Source organism: Mytilus galloprovincialis, chromosome 14 (assembly GCF_965363235.1).
Source record: "Mytilus galloprovincialis chromosome 14, xbMytGall1.hap1.1, whole genome shotgun sequence".
In the NCBI taxonomy this organism is placed as follows: domain Eukaryota; kingdom Metazoa; phylum Mollusca; class Bivalvia; order Mytilida; family Mytilidae; genus Mytilus; species Mytilus galloprovincialis.
The window spans coordinates 5,662,116-5,674,571 of record NC_134851.1 but is presented as its reverse complement, the minus strand read 5'-3'; the positions used below and the strand labels follow the sequence as shown (position 1 = coordinate 5,674,571).

General features: G+C 32.8%; 1 long non-coding RNA gene across 1 annotated transcript; it reads right to left on the bottom strand.

Moving 5' to 3' along the window:
* Positions 1–2,062: 2,062 nt before the first annotated feature.
* LOC143058324 (uncharacterized) lies at positions 2,063–12,197 on the bottom strand. Its single transcript, XR_012973005.1, has 2 exons — positions 11,993–12,197; positions 2,063–2,273 (listed from the first exon to the last, which is right to left on the bottom strand). It is a non-coding gene; the product is annotated as an uncharacterized LOC143058324 (long non-coding RNA).
* Between the last annotated feature and the right edge of the window lie 259 nt (positions 12,198–12,456).

Below are 12,456 nucleotides of genomic sequence, written 5' to 3'. Positions count from 1 at the left end.
TATCGATAATATTAATTGCATTTCTGTTTGTCTTCTTTCTTTTTTAGCAAAGAGCACACTTTACGAAACATACATAAGCTCAAAACAACAGTATTGAATACATATTCACATGTTATTTAAAGAGTAATTATGTCTTTTATGACGGAAATTGTGGTTGAAATCATTAACATGACATCATGTTTACAAAAGTTCATTCAATAAAATACATTGGTTGTTTATTATTTTGTTAATAAAGCTGTATTGTTAGTATAAATAAAGGTTATATTTGATTAAAACCACGCATAGACAGGCAGGTAACCTTATTATGCAGTCTACTACGATGAATAGACATAAAGGACAGATGAGAACATCAGTACTTAAATTTACCTTTGAGCAATTATTTATGAAACTATAAAGTACCATTTTTTTCTCTCATGATCGAAAGTCGTTGGTTGGCTATGCAGTAGTATAGCATTGTTGAACGTCATAAATCGATTGAGAGACAACAAATCCGGGTTGAAATTTAAACTGAGGTAAACACCTCAACTACAAAAAGAAAACATCGAACCATTATAAACACTGAACTGCAACAAAAAACCAATACGACAATGCACCACACACAGAAACAAACTATCAGTTAACAACTGCCATTTTCCTTATTTGGTAAAATGTACAGCACAGTTTAACAAAAAAATTGGAATGTTGAACCTTGTTTTGCAGTTAGCCACACCTTGCACTTTTAAACGATAATTATATAAATTTTTACATCCAATTCATTTTAAATGGTGCAAATCGGCACATCGGACATGTATTCACTAAAAATTGAGTGGTATGCAAAAAAAAAAAGTTTTCCATCGCAAACTCTTTATCTCATTCTGGTCTTTCTATACTCTTTAAAAATACATTCATTAACTTAAACAGGTAGGTGTTTCATTGACTATCTTTCCCAAATGTTTATATTACCCAAATATAGTACACATATTACTCCGGTAACTGTTTAAACAGTCATAAGTATCTACACATAACGGTTATTACTGAGTCATGATACAGGGTCACCCAGATGGGACGGAAAGACACAGATACTCTATGACGATTGTTTATTTCAGTATTGGTTACAACATATCGCAGTGATTGGAAACAAATTCTCATTTTACTAATGTTAATATATCTTGTAATTGGATTTAACCCGATTTCAGATTCATATTTTCTTTTATATGCTGTATCATAACTGTTTTAGGCTATGCCAGGGCTTTTCGCCAAAAAATTTGTTGAATCTCTTCACATTCTTTGTCTTATTTAATATTTGTCACTTTGGTTCACTTTATATGTTACTATGCGATATGTGCATTGTTGAAGGCCGTACCATGATCTAAAGTTGTTAATTTTTTGTCATGTGGTCTCTTGTTGACAGTTGTCTCAGTGGCAATTTTTTCCAACTTTATTTTATATTAATGTTTTACAAGAACCCTGCCATTTGCATATCATTTACAATATAGTTCTCCTATACACTATCTACAAACAGTAATTGTCAATACCTTCCGTCCGTGGTTTTCATACGAGTGAGAACTCCTATACACTGTCTATCAACAATATATGTCTATACTTACTGTCAGTGGTTAATATGCGAGATAGTACTTCTATGTAAGGTCTATAAACAGTATTTATTCATACTAACCATTGTTAGTTAACATGCAATCTAGTTCTCCTATAGTAAACGTTTACATTTCTGGTGTTGCTTGTTTTACAATTGTCATGTCAGTACCGTTTATATGTTGGTATATATAATGTTCTTGTTAAAGGCTGTACGGTAAATACAATTGCAATCTTCTGTGTGATTTAGTTTCTAGTTTAAAAATGCCTCATCGGCAAGTATATCACATCTTTTATATGTATGCTTTAAAAGACTCGTTTCTTTTTCCGTGTATGCGTGTTTGGTTTTCAATTAGTTTATTAATTTGGTGTTCATTAAATTTATTTTTGAAGAGAGTTATTCAATGCAAACGCGTCGATGAAATGATATGTACTTTGGAAAACAATTTTTTTACCGTTTGCCAGTTTTGATCAACCGTAAAGAAACATAAACGACATTTGACTTTTATTTTTATAATAAACATACACAGGTAAGTGTTTGGCATACATCAACACGGTTTATTCATGTTATTGTCATTTAAACTTTAAATAAAACTAAATCAAAATCTCGTTTCCGAAGGTTCCATATCCTGATCTGGAACACTAGTATAGTGTGTTTCCGTCTTTATGGTGTAAGCATCAAGTACTGTGGCGTGTTGTGGAGCCTGTGAATAGACACAATATACAATAAAATGTGTTTTAGATTATTAAAGTACCAAATGTTTAGCACTGACAGTAGTTATGTATTGCTCAATAAGAAAGATCATTCAACCTCGAACAGGCACGAAATAGGAGGTCCTTTATCATATAAGTTCCTAGTGGAAGAGTTATTATATGACATCATATCCACTAGATCATATTACAGTAGTTGTTTCTTACGGAATAAAGGATATAGAATAGTCACTCGAACAGGGTCAGATAGTATGACATTGTTCATAAAAACAATTCCAGAGGAACTTCTATTAGATTACACGTTGACTATACACTAAACTATGTTTTTTACTACAATTATACATATTTGTAATATATATACTTTGAATATGTTTACATCACACTTGATGAATAAAGTCAAAGCGTTAACCTGTCGAGTAACAAATGCATACAATACCTTTGTTCAGAGATTGACCTAAGTGCCTAACACAGAAAATAAAAGCCACAAAAATATACCGCTGTTCGAAATTCATAAACGATCGAGAAAAAAAAATCCGGGTTACAAATTAAACTCAGGAAATCACATCAAATATAAGAGGAGAGCTATGACACAACATAAACACAACATTAAAATGTAAATAAAGGCAACAGTAGTATACCGTTGTTCAAAACTCATAAATCAATGGACAAAAAAACAAAATCCGGGTAACAAACTAAAACTGAGGGAAACGCATTAAATATTAGAAGAGAACAACGACACAACATTAAAATGTAACACACACAGCAACGGACTATGCATTAGAAACATCCGATGAGAATAACCAATATAACATCAAAACCAAATACATGAATTTGGGATAGAAAAGTACCGTGACACGTCTTATAGTAATGTGAATTCACACTCAAAAATAGGAGAAAACAAACGACACAACGGAAACACAACGTAAAAATGTTACACACACAGAAACGAACTATGATATAACAATGGCCATTTTCCTGACTTGGTACAGAACATTATTAAAGAAAAAAATGGTGGGTTGAACCTGGTTTGTGGCATGCCAAACCTCGCACTTTGATGGCATTGTTAAATATAACATTAAAATGACCACACAATAATATAATACAGGACTACAATACAAATAAATAGCAGAACGTATTAGGCATAGAAACACATGAATAACAGATAACAAAAGGCATCAGGTTTAAAATTCATTACGTCAAAAACGCGCCTCGTCCAAACAAGACTTACCAGTGACGCCCAGATATAAAAGTTCGAAAGTCAAAAAAAGGGGGGGGGACAAAGTTGTACAGCTCTGAGGATCAAAAGTTGAAAAAGGTTGTGTCAAATACGGCTAGGATTTTTTGCTTGTGATAAGACAACTCTTATTATATAGAACAATTTATGCTATTGCAAACAGTTAATTTTATCAAATGAATATAAAAGATTTACATGATCAAACTGACGTTAACTAATTACAGAAAACAAAACCATAATACATAATGCATTGAAGACCAACACAGAAAATAGACACACCCGACTCAGTGACAAACCAGGCCTGAACGCAAAAAGTCATAGCCATGACGTCACATACGAAGTGTTGAAAAGGTACAATATTACGTCATGCAGACATTTGAATTTCTGAAACAGCACAAATATGACGTCATATTTGAAAAATTATTTCTAAAAAATAAGATAGGAATAGGATTGAATTAAGATTATATAGAACTAAATACTGATATTACATTTAAACATAATGCACATTGCAATACTAATCAATAGCAATTGACTATGTTATATATATGTCCGGTTTGTTTTGAATCTAACTTCAAACATAAAAATCGTACAGATTACGTTGAACAAAATCAAAACTAATAAATGAAGGCGGTGATTAATATTCTTTATTATAACACATGAATTTAACAGAAAAGACGTCAACCAATTTGACAAAATCCGATGAAAATTACAAATATAACATAAAACTAAATACATGAATTTGGGATAGATAAGTACCGTACCATGTCTTATAGTAATGCGAATTCACACTCAGCAAAACAGTCACAATCGGGAATAAGTCACGTTCGGTAATTAAAAGATTAGACGACGTAATGACAAACCACAATCTACCATGTGGTAAAAATGTCCTTAGCTAGTTTGGTCAAAGACACATCATATGGATCAACTAATTCGTGATGGTGTCCATAAAATTTACGGAGTGTCAATTTTAATCTGTCCTCCTCATAACTTTGTTGAAGCAGTTTCTGTGCACACTTCTGTATATGAAGTCCGTATAGTGTGAACATGCACGAGAATAACGTATCAATTGTGATATGTAAACACCATTTAAACGAAGTATAATATGGGGACGAAGTCCCTAATAACAGTAGAAAATTCAATAAAAAAAAAAAAAAAAAAAAAAAAATCGGGAAAATTTTCCCGATATTTTCATTGTACTAATGAACTCAAAATCGTTAAAATTTTTTTGTCGCGTTTTTGAATTTCCGGATCTGCGCAATGTACTTCCGTGTTCCGGTCTCGTTTGAGTAAAATATATATTTATCAGTCTAGTATAAAATAGGAAGGGACGCAAAACCAATTTCATTTTTAATAATTCCTTGATATGAAAAAACGTTACCTGATGATAGCGTTTCTTTGTTTACATTGCATATGACGTCATAACTTAAATAACGTCACAACTAAAATCCCTAACAACAGAACCAAAATCGGAAACGTTATGGTATTTCCGTTTCTTTTTTTTAACAAATATTTAAGTTACAAAAAAATAATTCATACAGACTTCGTCCCCATTTACAGGAAATGCCTACCTCATATTATAACAATATGGAACGCCAACACTGTCTTGTTATGACCATTTTCATTATATGATGTGCATTTATCTTAATATGATGTGCACTTGTCATTATATAATGTGCGAAAACCTTTATATAATGTGCAAATATCCTTATATGATGTGCAAATATCCTTATATGATATGCAAACATCAGTATATGATGTGCAAACATAATTATGTGATGTTCATACATACTTATATGATGTGCAAATTAGCATATATGGTGTGCATATATACTTATATGATGTGCAAACATTATTATATGATGTGCAGATGTATTGTATTATGTGCAAAGATCTTTATATGATGTGCAAATATACTTGTATGATGTGCAAGGATCCGTATATGATGTGTACATATCATTACATGATGTACAGTTTCCCTTATATTACGTGCAAACATCTTTATATGATGCGGTTGAGTCATTATAGTATGTACTTGTAATCTTATATGATGTGGTTATGTTTACTTCATTATATGATGTCGAAAGGTCATTATATGATGTGCTTATGATATGAAATTCCAGGCTGTGGAGAAAATATGATAAGCATAGGCTCCGTCTTGAAGGTCGTACTTTGACCTATAATTGTTTCCTCTTACAAATTATGACTTGGATGGAGAGTTGTCCTAGTGGCTCTCATACCACATTTTCTTATTTCTATTCATTGCAAAAGACACCATTGAAATCACAGTCAGTTTTTAAAATATTTCTTAACAATAGCTATAAATCTATCTACTCAGCATAAAATAGCGAGATGGTTTGTTTTATAAAATGTTATTGAATAATATAAATCTGTAAATGATAAGATGTATAATGAAGTATTGAATATGTAAAATGATATTAAATCTAGTATATCATATAATCTATGCTAGTAAAGGAAGAGACCGATTCCATTGAGCCGCATCTCATCTAAAACCATACAAAGTCGGAAATATTTGTGATATGACGTATACATGTAGTGTTTTTTACTTCTTTAATTTGTCTTTGAACCAATTTTTTTCCACAGAACACGTCAATTATGTGAAAAAATACCCAATTTCGGAGACCGCTAGCTCAGTCGACGTAGTGACCGCGAAATGCTAAATGGTTGTTGGGTAATTATAAAAAAAGAAGATGTGGTATGCTTGACAATGAGACAACTCTCAACAACAGAACAAATGGCACAGTCATACACAACTATAGGTCACCGTACGGTCTTCAACAATGAGGAGATATTTGCATATATACCAGATTGTTAATTTTCAACTTATTTTAATGAAGATTTTTTTAATTGCTAATAAAATTCTGCAACTTGCGTATACATGTCATCAGATTTGGAATAGCGTCAACGATTTCTGAGATTCCTGATGAAGTGTTTAAGATTTAATTGTTCATCCGATTAGATTGGATTGGTACTCATTTTGAATCTTTTCGGTAATGTCAACGGATTTTACGTAGATGATACAGTTATTGAGTTAAAGGGCATCAAAAAAACCACTGAAAATTACACTTTTTCCAATTTAGGGTATCTAATATTTTTATTTTCCAACCGATATGAATGGGGTGACGCCCGTCTTTTGCATTATGTTCCTCGTTTTTGTCTCTTTAAAAAAATAGCATCAACAGCATTAACCTTGTCATTCATGTGTCAACCTTATACATGTAATGGTGTCATCACTCTTTGTTTCAACACTTACCCACTCGCTGGCATATCCGTGTATCATCGGTCAGCGGATATAGATACTAACCAAACGGTTGTGATCGATTTTTCTTCTGACACGGTACGAAAAACTTTGTTTTGTTTACATAATATCAATGTGTACTTCAATCTAAATATAATTGTTGTTTTAAGAAATGATTTGGTCGTAGGTTGGTGATTAAAGAAGTCTCATTATTTTCCCAAAACAAGAACGCTAACTAAAGACATGTGCAAATACTTGTCAAAGAAGTTGGCGCTCGTCTCATCTGATGTGATTCTATAGTAGACGAAACGTGCGTCTGCCGTACTGAATTACAATCCTGGTACCTTTGATAACTAACTATATTCATCAGTATAGCTGTTTCAATAATTGGCATTTAAATCTTTTATGCATATGTTATTTTTCGATATTTTATTCCGACAAGAAGCTTTTTGTATGGTGTATAGCTGACCACATAGATCTTTCTGTACGGGGCATAGTTAAATGAGTGTACGGTATATAGTTTTTCACGCTTCGAAGTACCTATAAAGCTATATACTCTGTACCGATGATACACGATGGTAATAATAATCCAGAATACTTTGCTTGCTTGTGACAATGGTGTTGGCAAGGAGAAAACTTATCATCATTCCTATTTTATCTACTTTTGATTGACTAAAATAATTTCTTAGTGAGTAACAATATTACAGGACTTAAAAGAACTATACCAGAAGATCTGGAAAGAGAATTAGAAATATTTCTTAAGTGTGTTGATATATTGTTTGCAGATGACACGGTTTTTTACTGAAACAGCACAGGACTTGCAGACTCAACTCAATGATTTTCATGATTATTGTAAGGCTTGGAAATTGAAAGTACAGTTGACAAAATCAAAGTCTTAGTCTTTTTGTTTGGATGGATTCTAAAAAATCTCCGATTTTCTTACAATGATACTCACATTGAGATGATAAAACAATATAACTATTTAGGATTTGTTGTTACTAAAACGGGAAATTTTAAAAACATTTATCCGATAAGGCCTTAAAGCCATGTACGAAAACCTGAGAATGGAAAGGATGTATCAGCTTTCTGTAAAATGTTAATTTGATCTTTTTGACAAAATTGTCAAGCCCTTGCTGGTGTATGGGTGCGACATACGGGGTTTTAGTAATAATTATATATTTGAAAAGATATATTTAAAATTCTGTAAATTACTTTTAAATCTGAAATCCTCAACACCAAATTATGTTGTGAACTAAAAACTGTTACCTGTATGAAGCAAAGATTGTAAGACCAGTTTTCAGTTTCTGAACTGTAATTCGCTAGTCTACAATTCGTCAAAAGCTATTAATTACAATTTTTATAGAAAAACCAGGAATTTGAGAAATATCTTAATATTTTGAACTGTAAACATGACGTTATTTTCCTTCGATTTGGAATGACTAATAAAAAATTGCCGATAGAAACAGGAAGGTGACAAAATCACAGGCATCGTCTCAGAAAAAGAAATTCCAATATACCTTTATGAAGGTATATAGGGGGAAAAATCTGAGACGAATACCTGTGGGCAAAATGTATTAAAATAAAACCATGTTTGCCATCAATGTAACAATCGAAAAATTGGAGACGAATATCACTATAAAAACGTAAAGAGTATTTATCCTCCAATTTTATACAACGACATGATACACTACAGTTAACATTTTTAATTGTAGTTTCTTGTGTATATTTCGGAGTTTAGTATGACGTCCATTATCACTGAACTAGTATACATATTTGATTAGGGGCCAGCTGAAAAACGCCTCCTGGTGCAGGAGTTTCTCGCTACATTGAAGACCCATTGGTGTCCGGCTGTTGTCTGCTCTATAGTCGGGTTGTTGTCGCTTTGGCACATTTCCCATTTCCTTTCTCAATTTTATTTAAACTAATATGCCGAGTATTAGAAACCCAGCCCTGAAGAAGCTTTGTTCATTATTAAAAAAAATATATAAACACGTTCGTTTGTCCTCCAGCTGGCTTAGTACTTTTGAAACCTCTCTCTCTCTCTTGTTTTGTATATATTGTAAATAGTTATCATTGTTGTACTGATGTCATACATTGACTTTGTGAGAATTAATATATAGATGTAAAGGCCATAAGTATACTGGTATGGATGATTGATTGACTGTTTTTAGCGTCACTTTCAACACTATCATGCTATTTCGTGGCTGTGATTTTGAATTGTTGGAGAAAGCCGAAGTGCCCGGAGAGACCCCCTGACCACACACCTACGTGTTGACATGCTAGTGATACAGTAGTGACTGCCAATGAGACAACTCTCCACAAGAGGCCAAAATGGCACAGAAATTAACAACTATTTGTCACCGTACGGCCTTCAACATTGAGCAAAGCCCATGCCGCATAGTCAGCTATAAATGGCCCGGAAATGACAAAGTAAACACTCGACCAACAAGCGCCAATCCCTTTCATCCGAAATGGATTAAGGGATATATGGAATAAACCTGAACTCGGTGCATTATATTTGCGCGCAGCTTTTTATTATGTTTTTGTGCATATATTTCACAGTTTCAACTATATTTGATTATGGGTGGATTCTTGACGTCAAACGGCAAATTGATATGCATATTCGTGCAAGAACATGTTAATGTGATATGAATATTAACTCTGCTTTGCTTCGACACCTCGAGCAGGATTTTTAACATGCTAGTATAAAAGGTAACATCCGAAGGAAGACATGTCACCTGGACACATTATTCTGTTTCCAAGCCGACCAGCTTTTGTCTTAATCCTTAATCCCGAGTGCTTAGCAGGGAAGCAGCATGCAACTATGAATTTTAAAGTCTTTGGTTTTGACCCGGCCCGACCCGACCCGACCCCACCACTAGACATGCAGTAACCCGCAATATAAAAGTTTTCGTGGGAAGCCGCTAGTATACTAAAATACACCTCTAAACTCAATTAAACAGGACCATTGATTTTTTTTTTGTGGGGGGGGGGGGGGGGGGGCAAGTTTTTTTTAATTGTTTGATTCTAAATGTTTTGAAAGAGATTTTATCTATTTTAGAAGGGGAGCGAAAATGTTTGTTTCCATTTAAAAATGAGGGAAAAATAAAAAAATAAATAAAAAAAAAAAATCATGTTATTTTTTTCAATGTCAATCAAGGAAATACACCTGCTCCTTTCCACACTAAAGTCGGTGTCTAACACATTTGAAGAATATATAATGTACAGATCATCTGTGTAAGCTTTCGATACAAGGATCTGATAACGCTACATTTTACTTTCTGTCCTTGTATATACTACATCAGCCAATGAAATTTCAGCCTTCAAATTTTTAAAGGTGTGAAACAATCCGACAAAACTGGAGAATCCCAATGGTCTTGCATTGAGCGTTTTTTGATCGGCGTAAGCAAAACTTGAACACACAATATCTGTAATCTAATCGGATTGGTGTCAAAATGAACTTACAACACTGCTTTTATTTATTGTTTACTGAGACATGTTCTCTTACAGATAGAGTGTCGTGTTTTGAATTTTTCAAAGTGAAGATTAACGACAGCGGCTTTTAATATTTTGCGTTAATCCTGGAAACATAATAAATTTAAAAAAAACAAATATTGCAATGTGTCTGAATATACTCTATAGTAAAGGTACTTTTTGGGCAATTTTGGCTTTTTAGAGTTTTGTTGTTTTATTGGCTAGTATCTTGATAACTAATAACAGAGAAACCTTTTCTTGCAAGGTATAGACAAGAACATATATAATCAAAGTACTGAAGTATGAAAGTTGTTTGCTACTTCAGGGAACTTAATTTTGGATTTGCCGTTTGTGGTTTCATTAATATTTACCACACCTTCATTCAGTATCAGCTTCAGATAAAAAAATTCTCTGCTAAAAAGAAATTGTCCTATTTTTTCCCATTCGTTTGTGTCTATCTTGAGAATATATAAAGAGAAACTCGAACAGCTAAAATGATCAGCAAGGCAATATTTACATAAATGAACATACTAGAATTCGTGTATGAACTTCTTAAAGAAAAATGATAACGTTAGGTATACCGAAATATGAATATAATGCCTTCCCTCGTTAAATCGATCATAGACCATGCTATAAAAGAATTATTTCTTAAATTTAATACCCTTAACCGTATGTTCATTATTGTAGACTCAGTAGGTTCATTATTGTAGACCCGTCGATTTAAACAAAATTTTGCAATTCATATATATTTTGACAATTTTCCAACAATATCCGATGTGATTTTTTGCATCTTAAAACGAGGTCCTAACATGCCAAGGTTTATCTCTTTTAAGTCTCAACCATTTTCCAAACGGTGGCTACAAATTTGAGCCTAATTACTAGTTACTCCACAGAAGCAGATCGGAATTAGTTATGACGTAGACAGTAATCATTCTAATCGTAATCATGTTCACTGACCATAACGACGATGAAAGCACATCATATAATGACGTGAATAAAACCACATCATATAAGATTATAAGCACATAATATAATGACACAAACACATCATATAAAGATGTTTGCACATAATAAAAGGGAGACTGCACATCATATAATGATATATACACAGCATATAAGTATATTTGCACAGCAAATAAGTATATTTGCACAGCAAATAAGTATATTTGCGCAGAAAATAAGTATAATTGCACATCATATAAGGATCTTGGCACATAATATAAGTATATTTGCACATTATATAAGTATATATGTATATCATATAAGTATTTTTGCACATCATATAAGTATATATGCACATCATATAAGTATATTTGCACAACATATAAGTATATATGCAAATCATTTAAGTATGTTTGCACATCATATAATGATGTTTGCATATCATATAATGATGTTTGCACATCACATAAGGATATTTGCACACCATATAGGGATATTTTCACATCATATAAAGGTGTTTGCACATCATTTAATGACAAGTGCACATCAGATAATGACAAGTGCACACCATATAATGCAAAATGATCATAACAAGACAGTACTGGCGTTCCTTATAGCAATGGCCATTGTCCTGACTTGGTACAGGACATTTTAAGAAAAAAATGTTGGATGGAACCTTGTTTGGTGGAATGCCAAACATCTCGCTTTTATGCCAATGTTAAATTGTAAAAAAGACAGGTGGCAATTCTATAGTAATCACATTTGTATTTGAAATAGCGCATATTCGTTTTCTTGTGTGTACTTACATCAGGTATATAAGAAGCAGTCCAAGACACATCATTGATATTTGTTGAGATTCTTCTAATACCACAGATACATCCTAATACGATGAGCAATGAGCAGCTGCAAGTAAGACCGATGAAAAACAGATCCAGTTCCAAATTTGGAAACTCGTTCCAAACAATGACATTGAATTGTGTTAAGTTATGGTTCAGGATTGTAGAGATGTTTGTTCCTGTAATATAATAAATAGTAAGGTTATTAAACTGTACGTGACTGATGGTTTACGAATGTGTTTAATTGATAGTTTACCAAGTTGGGGATGTCTTAATGTTAATCAAAAGTCAATTACCAATCAGCTGTTTATGATGCCCTAACACTTGATAAATCTTCTTGAAATATTGTTAAGGAGTAACACGAGGGGAGTCACATGTGGAGCAGGATATTTAAACCTTTCTGGAAAACCTGATTTCAATCGAACATGATACAT